This window comes from Mycteria americana, chromosome 4 (genome assembly GCF_035582795.1).
Source record: "Mycteria americana isolate JAX WOST 10 ecotype Jacksonville Zoo and Gardens chromosome 4, USCA_MyAme_1.0, whole genome shotgun sequence".
NCBI lineage: Eukaryota > Metazoa > Chordata > Aves > Ciconiiformes > Ciconiidae > Mycteria > Mycteria americana.
In genome coordinates this window covers 42323735-42340850 of record NC_134368.1, presented here as the reverse complement: position 1 = coordinate 42340850, position 17116 = coordinate 42323735, and the positions used below count along the sequence as shown (strand labels likewise).

Below are 17116 nucleotides of genomic sequence, written 5' to 3'. Positions count from 1 at the left end.
GCAGCCTAATCTGCAGTCCAACCCACAGCCACAAAAGAGAGGTTTCATCCTTTCTGAAAATATGTCTAAGGATAATTAACATGACAACAGTTAGCAATTACTTCATTCTTCATCTTCAAAGCACTTATCAAATCTCCGCTGCTAGTCCACTTAGACTTGTGACAGCTTTTTCTGTAGGCAAAATTGTTCCTCTCAGTTTATTTGCATCACAAACTGGCCTCTGTGAGCTGGGTTTGTGCTGTTAGAAACTACAACGCATCCAGAGTGTATCAGCAAATCTGGACCTCATTCGGTAGCTTAGGATGCTTTTACTTATTCAAATGACCCCTGTGCAAGGCTCACCTGAATTTAAACCTCTGAGTAAACGTAGGGAGTAAAAGTGTTGCTTTGTTAATCACCACAAATTACTTGTTCATCGAGGTGCAGAGCTTTCTAACCTCCGTGGCTGGAGACTGCGGTCAGAGCTGAAAGTACTTAAGCGATTGTAGTCTTGGTTAATATTTGTGCTGAGCGCATCTGCCCGGCTCCCACCTGCCCCGGCACGGAGGACCGCCTGTGTTCTGGCCATCGGACCCAGCCGAGCAAAGTGAACCAGCTCCAACTGGAAGTTGGTAGGGTGGAGCACCTTGGAAACTGCTTAAAGAGAAAATGATTCTTTAATGGGAAAAGTGTGATTTTTCCAAGTAATTTGACCCGAGTGGAAACAAAGCTTGTCAGAGACTGTATTACGTGAAAATGTTTGCAGAATGATGTCAGTGTGTTAGCACTGTTAGTAGACAGTTGGGGCTTTATTCACAAAAAGGGCACATTTTCACTGCATGTAGTAGATTCATAAATGAGACTTTCTGTGTGCAAGTGAGCTCTGTGAAAATACAGCCCTTCCATTTTGAGGAAAAACACATTTTTTGTGTAGATGGGCCAAACTAGTTTGTGGCTCTGAAAGCAGGTTACCAAAGGGCCTTCAAAGGTTTGTATGTGGACACGAGTCGCTCTAAGCAAAGGGTAGGGGAAGGAGACTGGGGCAGAGGCTCAGAAGGGCTTCCAAACCCCAGGTGTAGCCCTCTGCTCTTGCTGTGGTGGCTCAGGTCGAAGATCCACCTACCTCTGCCTCCTCTCTCCCTGGCGCTTGTTTAGGGAAATGTGTAAGAAGCAAGGAATGTATGAAGTGATCCGTTCTCAGATATACTGCCGTGGCTCTGACAGTCTCCACAGCAACCACATCACACAATCCGCTCCGTAAGACAATTGGAAAAATATGGTTTGTTTGGGTGTTAACAGACCTTCCAGCTCAGTGAGGTTTTCTGATGGAGATGATGATAAACTCAAAGACAGCGCGGACGAGAAGTGAGTGCGGGGCAAGGGAATTAGAGGGATGTTTTGCAGAACCTGGGAAGCCTGGAGTCAGTCTCGCACTCAGAGGCAGGCAGCCAGTTCTCAATAATATTTTGGGGATGCTCAGCCACCCGTTTCCATGTGTGTGGGAGTCTATGAGTACTAATGAAAGGATGGGATTCACAGTGCTGGGCAAGGGGAGGCAAAGGCTTCTTGGTCAGCTACTGTATGGGTCGCCTTTTTCAGTGCTCCTGCTGTCCTTTGCCTTGAAACCAGCAGTAAGGAGCCTGTGGAGGAATTCGTCCAGGAAAGCCTTCAGTAAAGCCTTCTAATTTTCTGTAGCTGGCCCTTGCTCCTCTCTTTGGGAGCGAGGAATGAATATTGCCTGTATCATTTACAGCTTGCTGCCATCAGTTTCTGTGGAATAAAATAATCCCCTTTCCCCTCTGCACCAGCTTTTCTGAAAAGAAATGATATATAATCTGCAGGTGGTCTGTGGGATGGTCCCTTGCCGGTGATTTAATTTTCGTTGTGGTGCAATATATTGCTGTTGTTATTTGCACATCTTCAGTAGTAACATGCTAGGGAAATACAGATAGTTTTATTAGAACAGGCTGAAGCATCTTAGCATTTGGGAATGATTTGGCTTTACGGTACTTGCTGTGCCACAGGTTCAGCGTACACTTGTGCAAACACATCCATAACAGAAGGTAAAACCTACTTCTCCAGCATCATTTTCTATGCCCTCCCATATGGGTTCCTACCCTGCACTGTTCACTAGTGTCTGATGCCCAGTGCAGTAGTGCATTAAGTGATGTGACTAACATCTGTCATGCGTTGTGCTCTGAAGGAAAGTGTGTGCAGCAGATTTAAGTCCCTCCTCAGGCCTAATGCACATGTATTTCATTTAAAAGTCTAACAAAAAAAAAAAGGCAGAAATAAATCAACATGGTCTTACCCTCACTGTTTAATTAGTTCTTATTGTATTCATAGCCCGTTTTCACTTCATTATTCATAACTGTCAGTTCACTTTTTTTTCCCCTTGTTTAATTAAAATTATTTAAGAGAAATCAGAGCTAGGCGCGGGTGCCTGACTTCCAGGCTCAGGGACCAAATTCTTTCTTTCTGCATAGGTCAAGTACAGTATAGGCAGCTGCAATGAAAGCTGATCTCTGCTAATCTGTCACAAGCCACAATTAAGGGAAAAGACAAGGTAACTGTCTCCTGATTAATTTCTCCAGCCTGGTTTCTTCTTCCTTCCTTGGTCTGACTTGTGCCTGTTGATACCTAACTTCAGTGCACCAAGAGTGCGGAGGTGAGCCTCGGCCCTCCAGCTATCTGCTCTGCTCAGATCTTCCTGAAAGACAGTATAAAGCAAGTCCAAAGTCAGATGGAGACCTTCACAGCAACCTCTTGGCAGAAATCATGAGCCAACAGGCTTCTGACAAAAGCCAAATCTCTTTAGTTGTATCTCTGCACTCATCAACCTGTGGCACGGCAGTTGTAAAGGCTGGAAGCCTTCTTCCCTGGAAAGAGGACCCTAAAGATGGCAGTGATCATTGCTCATTAGCCCCAGGAGCTAGCTCTGCTTCACTTGTTTGCTTTGCTTGTTAGGCATTTTGGGAGACCATGTCAACAATACCCAGATGAGACTTCTGCCTGTTTGGTGGTGCAGGTGCCGGGCTCACACCGTGCCACAGGGAGCCCGGGCCTCGGAGCTCAGGTGGCATCAGATACGGGGACCAAAGGGGACAGCCACTGACAGGGCTGTGGAAACAACGATGGCAGCTCCTTGGCTTGGGGCAGTTTACCCACCTTTCATTCACACTGGGGCACTGGAAGGTGTTTCCAGGCAGGGCAGCCTCCAAAGTCATTGATGACGAGTCAAGAAGCCGTGACCACAGACAGCTGGGGACCGAAAGGCCAGCTTAGCTCCTCAGGGTGCCTTCTGGAGAAGTGGGACCCAAAGTGTCGTGTCCCCCCCCCCTTTCCATATTCTCCATCTCAGCAGAGGAGCAATAACAACAGGGTTTGCTGGGGAGGAGTTAAGGGCAAGGAGAGGGCAAGGCTGTATGCGGGTGCTGGGAGGGAGAGAAAACAAAGTGCAAAAACCCACGTGTGAGAGGTACAACCATTGCATCGCGCGTAGCTTGCTTGGTCCTCCTAGGGAGCAGCTCATGCTGGTTTGCTGCTCGTTTCCAGGTACGGTTGACTCACTAGCAAAATTGCCTATGCTGTACCACATTTCTCTGTGGTATTGCAGCAGCTGAGGAAAACATTCAGTCTCAACATCTGGTGGAAGCCATCCTTCGTGATGAACCCTTAGCTGTTTTCATTTTCTCCTTCCTAAAATCCGAATGTGCCTGTTCAGGTAACTCTGTCAATGTTTTTATTGAGGCATAAGGGCTGCAGGGGTTTAGTGACAGAGGAAGAGCTTGAAGGATTCAGGGGCGACCAGGATTTAAATATTTGCTTTTGATTTTGAGCACCCCAATACTAACAAGCCTCTAGAGTCAGCACATTTCTTTGACCTTAAAAATGAATGAAACTGTGACCATTGTAAAGAGCTAAACTGGGGCATTACTCAGCTTGTGTATTTTACACAGTGAACACTCGTTTTTGTGCCTTCTGCACTGGCATAATTGGGCCACTGTTCAGGTGCATATTGCCCTTCAGGAAGGACACATAAGCATGTGTTTAAGACCTATGAAATCACCAGCCTTTTTTGCCTTTCCTAAATCAACAGGACTTAAGCATGTGCTTAAAGTGCTTTTTCCGAACTGGGGCCTTAAAGAGCTGAGTTAGCTTATCCACCTTCCTCTTTAAAAGATGGATGTGGAAAATTTCCCAGATTATACATCTGCTCTTCCAATTTACATCATGGAGGGTAAGGCTGAGTACAGAGGGAACAGAAAAGGGGAAAGAAAAGTAAAAACAATCCTGCGCTGGCAGCCTGGCAAAAAGAAACCGAAACAGCTGCCTGCCAGATTCGGAGGGCTGCGCGCCGTGCGCACCACGGCGGGGCCATCTGCACGCCAGGCTTGCACCAGGTGCTGTGTTTAGAATAGAAGGAGAGGCTGTCGAGAGAAAGCAAACCTGCTTACGGTCAAGAGGTGTCTTATTTTGCAGTCTCCTCTTGCCGTTTCATCTCCATCTGATATGTTCCTTGCTTCTTTCCTGCAAATTGTTGCAATGGTACCAGTTGAGGAGAGGAATGATGGGCTTAGGGAGGCTTCTGCCTTGGGTTTGCTTTTTCTCCCCAGCGCTGTATGTTACCAGGGCATGCAAACACAAAGGGAACTCCTGCCATTTGAAGATGTGACATTTGGGGTGCCCCACGGACAAAAAAGGGTTATTGTGCCACAAAGCCAGCCTCTTTGGCGGAGCGACACTTCCCGGGGTGGTAGGGCAGTTCAGGCGCGAGGAGGACAGGCAGCTCAGTGCCTGTGGTTGTGCGTGCGCTGCCCACAGCCTGCACTTCAGTCGCCCTGCACGTGAGGTTTGCATTAGCTACATCCATGCTGCCTCCGTGGGCAAGGAGAGCCCGTCTCCCTGCGTTGGTAGGGAAGCTACGTTTGCTCCAATGGTCACACCACCGTGTGGGTCACCAGCGAGGCTGGCTCAAGCCTCTAGTGAACAAGACACTATAGACACAATCTTTGATCCTCCAGCTTTGACCCTGGCAAGCTTCTCATCCCAGACAGTTCCAAAGAAAGCTTTTTTTGTTTACTTTCACTGTATTTCCACCCCCATTCCTGCAAGTTTTCTTTCATTGCAGTGAGGATTTGGTTAGTCTTTCACTGAGGCTACGACAAAATGAAGCAGGGGCCAACACCAATTATGCTGTAGTCAGTCTGAGTTCATTGCAGGCCTGACTGGGTGAAATTTAGTGGCCCACGATACGTGTGGGGTTGACATTCTGGCTCCTCTGCCCTTAAACCTGGGGAATTTATGAGCCTTATCTTGGCCGCTAGACCATCCTTCTCTTCCTTTGCTTGCTCTTTACTTCCTCTCTAATAGTTTTAAAACTTTATCTGGACCTAGGCTGTTCTTTACATCACATACTCTCTCTTTGATTTCAAAGATGGAAGGGAAGTTATTTAAAAATAGGCTCCATCATAGACAGCATTCTGGTAATTAGGCACGGAGCTAGACCTCGTAAGTACATCTGTGGCTCTGAGGGAGGTCAGCATGGTTTAACTTTTGAGGAAGAGAAGAAAATCAAACTGTTTCACTATTTGACTGGTGAGAGCCACAGATCCCTTTGTATGAATTTCTTCATGTTGTTGTGTAGCTTTGGCTTTTTTATTCAGCTTTCCATTTACTTTGACAATGTAGTAGGTAAAAAATGAACTCCACGTAAGAGCACTAGGTGCTGGGGGGGCTGAGTGGCTGGCTGGTATGCTATGGCTGCAATATACAGTTCCCAAAGAGTGACCAGAGCATTGCTCTGAAGACACTTGTCTGTTTGAAGCTGGGATGAAACTGCCAAACTGACCTCTTATTAAATATCAGTTGGATGATGTTCTCTTATTGCTCTTTTTTAACCATGCTGACGATGCTCTGGGGCTGACTTTCTTCTCAATAGGTATAAATCACTGAAATCAACGGACGTGTTTCTCCATTCTTTGCATCTGCAGTAGCAATGGGCTGCAGAGCAGTCAGCAGTTTCAGATTATAGCATTTTACACCCAGCATGGGTCACTTGGGAGGGTACTGCTCAGGGAGAAGCTTTGGCACTAATCTGCAGTGTGACCCCATGGGGCAAATCAACCCATCTCCTGTGCCTCCATTTCCCATCTGCAACATAAACATTAAGTGTTTTGCAATCAAAGATTGAAAAGCGTCATAAAAGAGACATAGATTATTATTACTTTGCACATGGCACAAGCAATGAAGACTCAGTCCCAGGGAAAACAGCGGAGGTGAGAGGAACATATGGCTATCTGTATGTCATTAGCAATCCCCAGAGCCTCTTGTCCTCCCAAAGCTCATAAACGGCAATATGAACAGTTTAAAAGTAACTTTTTTAAAAAACGTAAAAGGCTACTTTAATTAAATGAACATATCTTTTCTCTTAGATCATAACCTTGGATCCCAATAGCTATGTTGGGAATTCAGAAGCATTTCAAATAATTAAAAAAAAAAAAAAAGAAAGAGTGATGTTCTTTTATAGTTGGCAATTTTTCAGGCTTCATATATTAAACCAGCTTTTCCTTTTGTAAAAAGCAAGCTGAAAAGCTTTTGTAATAAGATATTAAAAACTGTTTAGCATCCTGGATCATTAATAGAAATGCTTAAATGTAGACTTTAAGACTTTAAAAGGGCGGTGCAAATCTATATATAAAATTGATTCCTTTATCTGCCCCTTTTTTGTTTGACAGAACAGGATCTTACAAAAATAAAAGTATTGTGTGCCAAAGCGGGACTTTCATTCTGAGTAATAAATAGAACAAATAATCTTACTTTTTCATTGTTTAATCTACTGCCATCCCCATTGTAAAGGAGAAGAGAGCTTGGGCTTGTGGTTTGGGCTCAGTCTGAGATGACACGGTGGCTTGCAGCGAGCGAGGGAGAGCAGAGCAGTTACCTGGGGCCAGGGGGCAGCAGCTGTGGGTTTGCAGCCCCAGGCCCCAGTGGCGGGGCTCTCGTAGGGCTGGGGCAGCACCGCACGGCCAGGCTGCCAGAGCGACCGCCTTGCTTGACCCACGCAAGGCTGCGCATGGCCTTGCTTGCCTACGGCATCAGCATGGAAAACCGTCTTGGGAACCAGAGAAATTCCACTTCCTCACCACCCCATAGCTCCTTTTCTCCCAGATCTAGAAAGTCTGCTGCTGCCAGTTCCTTCAAAGTAACGATGGACAGAAGATATTTGTTTCTCTCTCTCCTGCTGGGACAATATGGTAGCCCTCTCTGTCCTTCAGGATCACTGAATAACATGAGACACGGGCGCCCTTGTTGCAGGCACTAAGACAAACGACTATCATCTGCATTGGCATTCCTAGTTTTGACTAGTTTTAAGTTGTTAAACTGCAGCATTTGCTGTGGAGACCTGTGAAGTATGTGTGGACACTGAATACAACATTTCTATGTGCTTCCTTAACCCATCGGGCTTCTGGTCTTCACAACATACAGACAGGAACATTAAATTAAAAAGGTTGAAAATACTGTTGATATTTCCCAGGTGACCAGTGAAAGTAAGACACTTGTCAAGGTGGGTCTTATTTCCAGGTTAATTTTGGCTGAGCACTCTTCTCTTGTGTTCAGGATGATCTCCACTATGTGTAGTGACTTATTTATCATTTTTAATGTCTGTCTTGACCTGACAAAGTTTTCTAATTCTGCAGCTCAATTTTAATGGCTTGTTTAATACCTACTGCTAAGATGGCCAGAGAGCTCTGGCTACAGACACCAAGAAATTAAAATCAGTATTGGACTAATCCTGACAGATCTTGTTTCCCAGGCCATTGCTCCACCAAGGTGTCTCCCCCATCTGATACCTCCCCTCCTTCACTGAGAGAGGCTTATGTGAAATGTGATGCCTGGGACCTCTTTGAAGCTTGAAGATCAGCTGCATGGGAGTTCATGCCTCTCTGCTGCTGGAAATCTGCTGATCAGGGCTCAGAACTTTTTGGTCATCTTCAGTCATCAATGCTTTTCGGTCATTGCCCATTTCACAGACACTATAGAAGCTCAGTTTAATAGAGCAGTGACGCTGCCTAGATGGAAATACATCTGTGTTACCTGTTTACTGAATGGCTCTGAAGGAACTCATTTATAAAAGTCAGCATGTTGGTAAATGGTAGCTAGTTCATGAACAACAACAAAAAGAAGCTGGATCTACAAGTCACTACAAATTATTTACTGTGTCCAGATTCATTTGCAACAATGGGCTTGGGTGCAAGAAAATCTTGAACTTTGGCCAGAAACCCTTTCTTTTGTTGTTAGCAGTTACATCTGCTGCTTCTTTCTTCTAGTGCTACGCAGATCTCTTTAATCCCTAGAATGTGTTCCCAATTTGATTGTATTTACATATATGTCTATAGCCTTACTGAAAATACCAGCCCTACTCTTCATCACATTTCCATGCTGTGTTAAGGTTTGATTTGGATAATGTCACTTTTCTTGTGCCTGGAGAATTTGGCTTCCTGTGAGCTTTTGGAATTTGACTTCTTCCTTTATATATCCAGAGGGGTTTTTTTCTCTCTCTTTCTTTTTTTTTTCCCCTTTATTTTCTTTGTAGTTCTCTTTTCAGTCTACTAAGGGAACCAAGGATGTGTACTGCATACCCTCTGGCCTGCCACATTTAGTTTAGATGAAGCCTCAGTATGAAAAAATATACGTGAGAATTTGCATTGTGTTTGAAGTGGGTGCAAGCCATGCTCCACGGCTGAGGGTCCTGCAGGAACCAGCGTGGAGATGCAGGAAGTGGCAATGAGTCATGTCTGAAGCAAATCCAATTGAACCGAACAAAATAAAACCAAAAGAAACCAAAAACTATTATATCTGAGTTAATAGATTTTAGTGCTTGACTCCTGTAATCAGAGCTAACGTCGCCTCATGCGGACTCCTGGCCAATGCAATCCCTAAAATAAGTGCTGCTGGTTGCGAGCTCGCGCTCGAGAAATGTGATGATTCACTGTCCCCCAAGGATAGCCTGTGCCTCATTAAGAGATAAAATCCAGAAGCCTAGCACTCATGTTAAATACTAAGCTGTGTGCTGATATCTGACACGGTCAGAGCAACGAAATCTCTCCCACGAGCCTCAGAGCCGGCAGCCCTCGTGTGTGCTAGCAACCCCCAAAAGGCAGAGGTGCCCACGCCGTGCCACCACCCGCCTCCTCCTGGCTCTTGTGTGGAAAAGGAGCCAACATCGGTCAAACGCCCGTGTGAGCCAGGGGTGCACGGCAGTGGCACAGTGGGCTTCTCCGAATCCAGTCCCAGCGCAAGAAGTTTGGGTTGAGAAGATGCTGGTTCCCACGGTCCCCCTGGTTGACCCCCCGGGGGTTTGCTCCTAGTTTCTCAGGTAAGGAAGGGCAATGCAGGTGCTGTTGTGTCCCACACCAAACCTTTATGTCGTGGCAGGGATTTTTCCACATCATGAGCTGCACACCCATACACGTGGGAGTGGGTTTTCTAAGGGTCCAAAGTCCCCACAGAGGCCAGTGCCGATAACTTTTTAGAAGTCAAACATATATCATGACAATCTTGAGAACAGAATGTTTCTTAACATGTATTTTTCCCTCTTGGTACAGAAAATACAAAATATCTTTGTCCTTATATTCTTAAAATTGTACACGTAAAAGAACTCTGTTTCCAGAAACGATACCCCACTCATCACTCCAGGAAAATATTGGCTATCACAGCTGGTAGTGAAAAAAAGCCCGTCAAGCCAGTCCTGTGAAAAACTACTAACCCAAGGTTCATGGAGCAGATATATGTAACTTTATCCAACTGATGGGATTTTCCCCATGTTTTACCACTGAGCTTATGAGGGAAAGGTAGATTAATTTTAAAAAGCTATGATCAAAATTTTTCACATTAAAAATCAACAAATTATACTGCATCACATTCCCTTGAAGTTTAAGTAGAAACTCAGAGTTTTCCCAATTCAGAAGAAGCCATCCTGCTTCTCTGGTTGAACAGATCTGTTGCATTAATGTACCAAGAACATCCACTTGATTTAGTTGAAATAACACTTATAAAGTAATAAATGTTTAGTTTAAGAGGAGGTTAATAAGCAAAGTTTATTACTTACTGGAAAATAATTGAAATCGAAAGCCACATATATTTACATAAAGTACGCGGCATCTGAAATAAATCCAAAGAATTTTGTTATTAATTTCCTGTGTTGTTTACATGCGTTAGAGCTATGTTTATTCCAGAAGAATCGCTCACCAGGAGTGATAGAAATCAAAGTGCAAACTGGTTTATTTTTCTCAGTAACTTATTAATAACAGCATCAGTTTTTAGTGTTAGATAGATGATATGCAACAGACATTTTTCTTCAAATATATACACAATAAGTGAGAAAATAAAGCAAAGTGCAGTCAAGTGAGTTTTTTATTAAATGAAATAAAATAAAAACTAATACCATTTTTGCAATCTTGTCATTTTTTTCCTATTAATTCCAAAAGATATTGGATAAGTCGCAACAGATTTTACAGTGCAATATTTAGTGTATGTTTCAATAACCAAATACTTATACAATGAAGCACTAATCGAGATCATAAAAACATCAAGGGTTTCATTATGTTTTCTCACAAACTTATGAATTAAAAAAATAAATATGAAGTTGCTTTAACAAATCAAAGACGGTAGAGTTTATAAAGTCTCCTTTTAAAGCTGGAAGGGAATACGTATCACATTTTTATGGCAAGTTACTATATGTTAAAACAATTTCTCATTTTTCACATTTGGTATGAAAATTATCCCACGTGTTTCTTAACCTCAGACCATCTCCTCTTAGTTTTGGCATGACTGTAGAAAGCAGCTGGCTTTTTCTAAACCAGCTACGAAGGAAATTATTCATGTCGTTTCCTTAGCTCCCAGTCCTGACTCCTCAGTCCTTAGGTCTGCAGAATCCTCCTCGAAGGGAGTTTTGCTATAGAGTAAATATGACAGTGCAGGACTCCTTCAATCCACTTGTGGGCCTGGAAAAAGAAGAGGATAAGGAGTGTGTGGCTTTTCCAAGAGCGTGTATTGTAGCCCTGGAGCCAGCTCTCGCTTGTTTCAATAAAGACAGATGTGGCCAGGATTGAGCCCTTCAAGAGTCTTCTCCTAACACCAGACAAGTAGGTTATATTTGTGTTTTACTGTGCGATATCTGGAATCACTCCTTTCTTCATCATCCGCCAAATGTTTCTGGGTTTGGAGTTTGCCTTGCAACAGCCGAGATAGATACTCTAACAATTTAAGGGTCAAGTCCTCGCACCGCCAATGCACGTGCAAGCGACCCCTCTGCTACCAAGGGCCTGGCCAAGTGCTCCAGACTCTGCACGTGCAAGTGAGGGATGGGGGGGCGACGAACCCACCCCCTCCAGAGGGCTCGTGAGCATGGCGCTTGGCTCCCAGCGAGAAAGGAGGGTTTTAATCCTGCCTGGGGTGCACACGTCAGAGCAACCTTCACACCAGAGGCACGGGGGCTCCAGCTCCCCGCTGGCGGCTGTGTGTGCCTCCTTGGAGCAGGCTCTGCGGTACCCCTCTGCAAAGGGAACAGACCTCTAGCTTGCAGCCCTATTGCCCTCCAAACCCAGCTCTGCTGTGGGAGGTTTAACACTTACTTAATGAGGACTATGTGTGTGCATACATATGGATGTGTGTATATCTGTCTACACATACACACAATATAAATTAACTAAACATGTTACTAGGATACATCAGGAAAACCACATCCAAACAAAGAGTCCAATATGGAAAAAGCTATTAAAAGATCTCAGCGTTTGAGCTTGTTGTGTACAGGAATAAATATGATTACAGAGTACCAATTTTACATTTTGTTCTTTTCCTGCTGGCATTTATAATAGGTGCTGTCCTTCTGGGGGTAAAGGGAAGATTGCAAATGATAAAACGAATCTGATATTCACAAATAACGTGATGCTCATAATTAAATTGGCCACCTCAGGAAAACTTGGGGATGAGCTCCATAGTTAAAATGAAGTGTACCAGCCTTTGTTTAATGTTACAAAAAGCCTAAGAGGCCTCAACGGGCCCCTGAGCTCTGCCCTTAGAGCTTTTAAGAGAAATGCAGGCAAGAAGGACCTTTGTGCTGCAGGTGCCCAAAGGATCAGCGTACCCTCACATGAGCTCAATACTGAAAGACAAAGATAGGCATGAACTTTACAATCTCCTTTTCATCACAACCTTCTTTTAGGCTGCCCAGTTAGCCTAAATTATTTTCCTCCTTCATCCTAAATGCAAAGATGCATGATCAGAGGACACACGCATTGCAGGGCTCAGCACTGGCGTGCACCAGCCCGAGGCAGCGCTCAGGCTCACGGGATGGAGGAGTGCCTGGAGATGCTCTTGCAGCCCTAAGGTGATGATGGCCCCGTTTTGCCAGGGCTCTGCCACGGCCCTTGGGTAGCTCACAATGGACTAGGACGTGACAAATTAGCCAGCTGGCAAACACTCCTTGCTGAGTCAAGGAACTGAACCAGATATGCTTTCCCTGTCACAGTTACCTATTTAGGTCTTGTAATGCTCTACATAGCGATGGTCTGGTTTTTGAACACCCTGCTGCCTCTCGTACTACTTCCCCTGAGCTCTGCACCCTACTCACAATGCTGTAAAGACAGAGAATTAGCCAAGGTACCAAAGCTCAGCCCTGCAAGTCAGGCGTGGATAGCAAGAACAGAGATCTGGGCAGTTAAAATTGAAAAAAAATAAAATGTCTCATAAGTAGACTCGTAGAAGGATGTGATACAGGCCTGTGGCTCCCCTGGGAGCAGCACCTGATCTGTCTCATGTGCTTCAGACGACATGATGGTGTAGGAGCTGGCGTGTCCACCGTGCTCAGACTGGTAACATGCAACTTCTCTGGGCAAAGCGAAATGTCCCAGCCCCAGATGCTTTCTGAAGTGTCAGGGCGTGTAATGAAATGCTAATTTAAATGGCACTAGTCATGTGACTAAAAGGCTGATATTTTTTTTCTAGTCATTATTTTCCAAACTGGAATTCCTCTTGGAATTGACTTTGCAGTCAGTAATGAATCCTCCCATCAGGTTTAATGCAAATAGAATCAGCCCTCACTGGAGATTTTAGCGGAGCAGAGAAAAACAATTTTCCTGTTAAAAGATTTTCCTATTAGTACAGACACATAAAAGCCTTCTCAAAGCTATAATGTTAAATATTTTAATGTCCTGCCAAACCTCATCAATTCTCATTGTTTAGCAAAAATGGCACAGACATTCTGAGTTGCTAGCTATGGCATTTTCTGCATATTAAGATCAATAATACGCTTTACAAGGATTAAAGGGTTGTCTAATGAGAAAAGTCTTTTAAAAGTCAAGACAATTCCAACTGTTATGAATGATTACAAATTATGTGGTTAATTTTACGGGGGGGGGGGGAGGGGGTAGGGGGAGATTAAGGCCTTGGGCACATGAACCATACTGCCATGCTTCCTTTCTTTACCAGAAATTGTACCTCCCCAAACCCTCCCCTGTTGATCAGCTGTGTGAATTCTAGGAAAAGTCAGTTTGACTGACAATGTAAGGAGCTAAGTTTTCCATTTCAGCACCATCCCTGGGCTCTTAAAATATTTATTGGAATAAATTTCTTTGACAGGCTGTACAGACATGTACAGAAGGAAGACTTGGTTCAGATCTCTCAAAAGTTGTGCTTTTTGGATGCTATGCTCTACTCCTTATTCAAGCAGCCTCAGCAACTAGTAGGTGCATGGGTTTGGGCCTTTGAGTTCTTTTACATTAAGCAATGCAGATGGACGTTCAAAGGCCCCCTCACCTGTACAGTGGTTGGCCTGGATCCCCAAAGGCTGTATGTGAGGCCAGCCTGAACTTCAAGCACTTAATTTTCCAGATGTTAAGGGCAACGCAAGCTCTGAACAGGGAACCTAGGGAGGGTGAGGAGCCACAGCGAGGGGATGGCAGCATCGGTGGGTGGTGGCGGAGGTGGCTGCACACAGCCTGCAAGATTTGTCCTCAAGGAGAGGTGTCCGGTATGTGTGCACTCCCCGGGGACTCCAGCAGCAGTTAGCTCATGCCAGCGATGCCCCACATCAGTGGCATCCTGCGCTGCTGCCTTTGAGGACATGTGTTTCCTGCTTTCCAGCCACATGGGCACAGCTACTAACTGTCCTTACCCAGTATCTGAAAGTCCATCACCACTTCATGCAACCTGAACAGAGCAGTCTGGTTTGGACCTTTTCCAAAGCCTCTTCACTGACTGCTTGAGGACAGCCTGACATATCAGAGGCTTAAAAACCCTCCCACCCTTTTTCCCAAGGGCATAAAATCTCCCATCACTTCCCCTCAAGCAGCTCAGCACTACCTCGGTCTGCCAGGGACCTGGCTGCCCGGCTCAGTGGCTTCTGGTTCTTTCCTGCATTGTGGTGGTGGAAAATAAATCTTTTCAATCAGAAATTGAAAAATATGTTCTTTCTTGTAGAAATGAGGCTCTGGGGACCTCATTCAGTTCCTTAGAGAGGTTAAACTTCTACTTCCCACCCTCTGTAACAGTATACTGATGTCTGGGTAGAAGCTGTTCTGGTGTTGGCACAGAAGGCAGAAGGGAAGAGGGACCAAATCATTAATTGTACCATGCAGATTAACGCAGCTTCGAAGGAAAGAAGACTATTTCTTCTCCCCATCCTTCAGATGCCTGATATTATGTAAGCTACACTCCACAGTGATGGGAGATGTGGTTATGAATTCCCTAAATCAGAAGAAGATGGACGTCGCTAGCTCCCTCAAGTCCTGCATGACTAACAAGCTACTCTGCAAAATGGGGCTGACTGCACTGCCTCACTGCGGGCATTTCCCCACCGTGCTCCGGTGCCACCGTGTTTTGTGCAGACCCCATTTGTGTGAGCATGCATTACATGTGCACTGCCAGAGCCAGCTCTCCGGGAAGGAGGAATGCTTTGTCTGAGAATCCGGATGGGATTAGGTGTGAGATATGCACTTAGCCCTGTCAAGACCAAAAGGCTTCAGTGCACGTGCGGAGCAGAACTTCAGGCATCTCAGAGGCTTCCCTGGTGCCGGGGGAGTTACTTGGTAAAGGCATGATGATATGAAAAAGATAGTCTGCATTTAAACACCAGATTTCCACCTAATCCCCAGTGTTGGTATGTTTGTGAGCTGGACTTGTGTCCCAGTTAAGTAATAGGAGCTTCCTAGGTGCAGACAGTATGAAGTATTGTAGTGACTCTTTCTAAATGCTGTGTCTTGGAATCTCTGCAAAAACGTTAAGTTTTTCTCTAGATTTGTTATGGCAATGAGAAATGAGTACACATATAAATATGTAGCATTTATTGTAGTATACTGCAGTATATTAATTGATGCACACAAACCTATTGCTCTTTTTTATAACCTCTCAAAATAACATGGTGTGAATGAATGAAAAATTTTTTAAAAAAGGATCTAAACAAATCACTAAAATGTGCTACAAATTCCCAATTCCCTCCTAAATCAGAACTTTATTTAACTTATTACCTAGATGTTTGTAAGACTGTTTTCTGGAATACTCATGCAGAACTGAACGGTCTTAATTTCATTTCCCATCTCCTCTCCGCTCCCCACCAGTCCAGAGCCTTAAAATCCTCCTCCATTTCCCATTACAACCCATCTCGGATCCTCCTTTGCCTCCAGACACTGGCAGATCACCGGAGGGGCCACACGCAGTCGCTAAGCAGGGTAAAGGGATATCCATCGAGCCCTTGGACTTGGGGTGGAGACAGTTGCTGTGTTTGGCTGAACTAGGAGTTGGCCGGTGGGATAGATGCGAAGCAGGTGAGATATTGATTGCAAGGGCTGGGTTTGAAAGTGAACATTGGATTGATGCCCAGTTTGTGCAGCAAAGTGGCAGAAGATGAGTTAAATCTGCAGAGGCCCAAAAAGATAATTAAAAACACCCCTGGATGACAACGGCTATTAACTTGCTGCAAGTCACTGCATCCCACAGAGGAAGAAAAGAAACCGGCGGCTCCTGGGGCTCACTTCGAGAAGCTATATGTATGCTGTAGGTACGCATAGCCCATCTCTAGAGGTCTATAGGTCCCTGCTGCTTCTCCATAGTCCTGCGAGGGTGCTGGGGGGCTAGCTCTGGTAGGGCAGGAAAACACTGGGAAACGTGTTTTGACAGAAAAGGCTTTGCGAGCCTCCCATGTGCGCTCCACATTGCCTATCGCATGTCCTTTGATGTCGGATTTGGTTCATGGGAAGGCGTGAGGCCGGATCCTCACCCCGGGATGGACGGTGCCAGCCCCGTGCACCAAGCCACACCAACGGCTGGCACCGTCCGTCCCGGGGTGAGGATCCAGCCCTATCCTCAGTGCTGTTCCTGCAGTCCCAAGCGCACAAAGTGGTTCCCCCCCCGCTTTTTCTTTTTTCCCTCTTTTTTTCTTATCCTTTTTCTCACTCTCTTTTTTCTTTTCTTTTTCTTTATTCTTTATTCTTTATTCTTTTTTCTTTTCCTTTTTTCTTTTTCTTTTTCTTTTTCTTTTTCTTTTTCTTTTTCTTTTTCTTTTTCTTTTTCTTTTTCTTTTTCTTTTTCTTTTTCTTTTTCTTTTTCTTTTTCTTTTTCTTTTTCCTTTTTCCTTTTTCCTTTTTCCTTTTTTCTTTTTTTTCTTTTTTCCTTTTTTCTTTTTTCAATTTTTTCTTTTTTTTTTTTTTCCCCGCTAATACCTAAGAAAGAGCTTTCTGTGTTCCTCGCTGGAAATGCGGTTGTTTCCTCCCCGACTGAAGGACGGTCTGAAATTCCTGCTCTACCCGGAGGCGCAGCCCAGGGCCTGCCCCGGGGCTGCCCGGGCGAGGGGCCAGCAGCCGTGCCCTGCGGGGAGCCTCTGGCCGCCGGCCTGGCCGCCCCCCTGCCCTGGAAGGCAATCCCCCACCCCGCGGGAAGGAAGAGCTGCTGAAGCCCCCGACTCACGGCCGGGCGCTTGCGGCTCCCTGGCTTCAGGCACTCGGCAGCTCCCTCTGCCTTGCTCTGTGCCCGCTCTCGGCTCTTCGTGCAAGAAACCGATGGGAAAATACTAATAATCAAAACGGTGGGGGATTTCTTTTTCTTTTTCTTTTTCTTTTTCTTTTTCTTTTTCTTTTTCTTT

General features: G+C 45.0%; 1 long non-coding RNA gene across 1 annotated transcript in view; it reads right to left on the bottom strand.

Moving 5' to 3' along the window:
• Positions 1–2281: 2281 nt before the first annotated feature.
• LOC142409142 (uncharacterized) overlaps positions 2282–17116 on the bottom strand; it is a 29796-nt gene continuing 14961 nt past the window's right edge. The window contains exons 2-3 of the long non-coding RNA XR_012775522.1: positions 10091–10143; positions 2282–2689 (exon numbers count right to left, since the gene is read on the bottom strand). This is a non-coding gene — a long non-coding RNA (uncharacterized LOC142409142). The remainder of the gene's footprint in view (positions 2690–10090; positions 10144–17116) is intronic.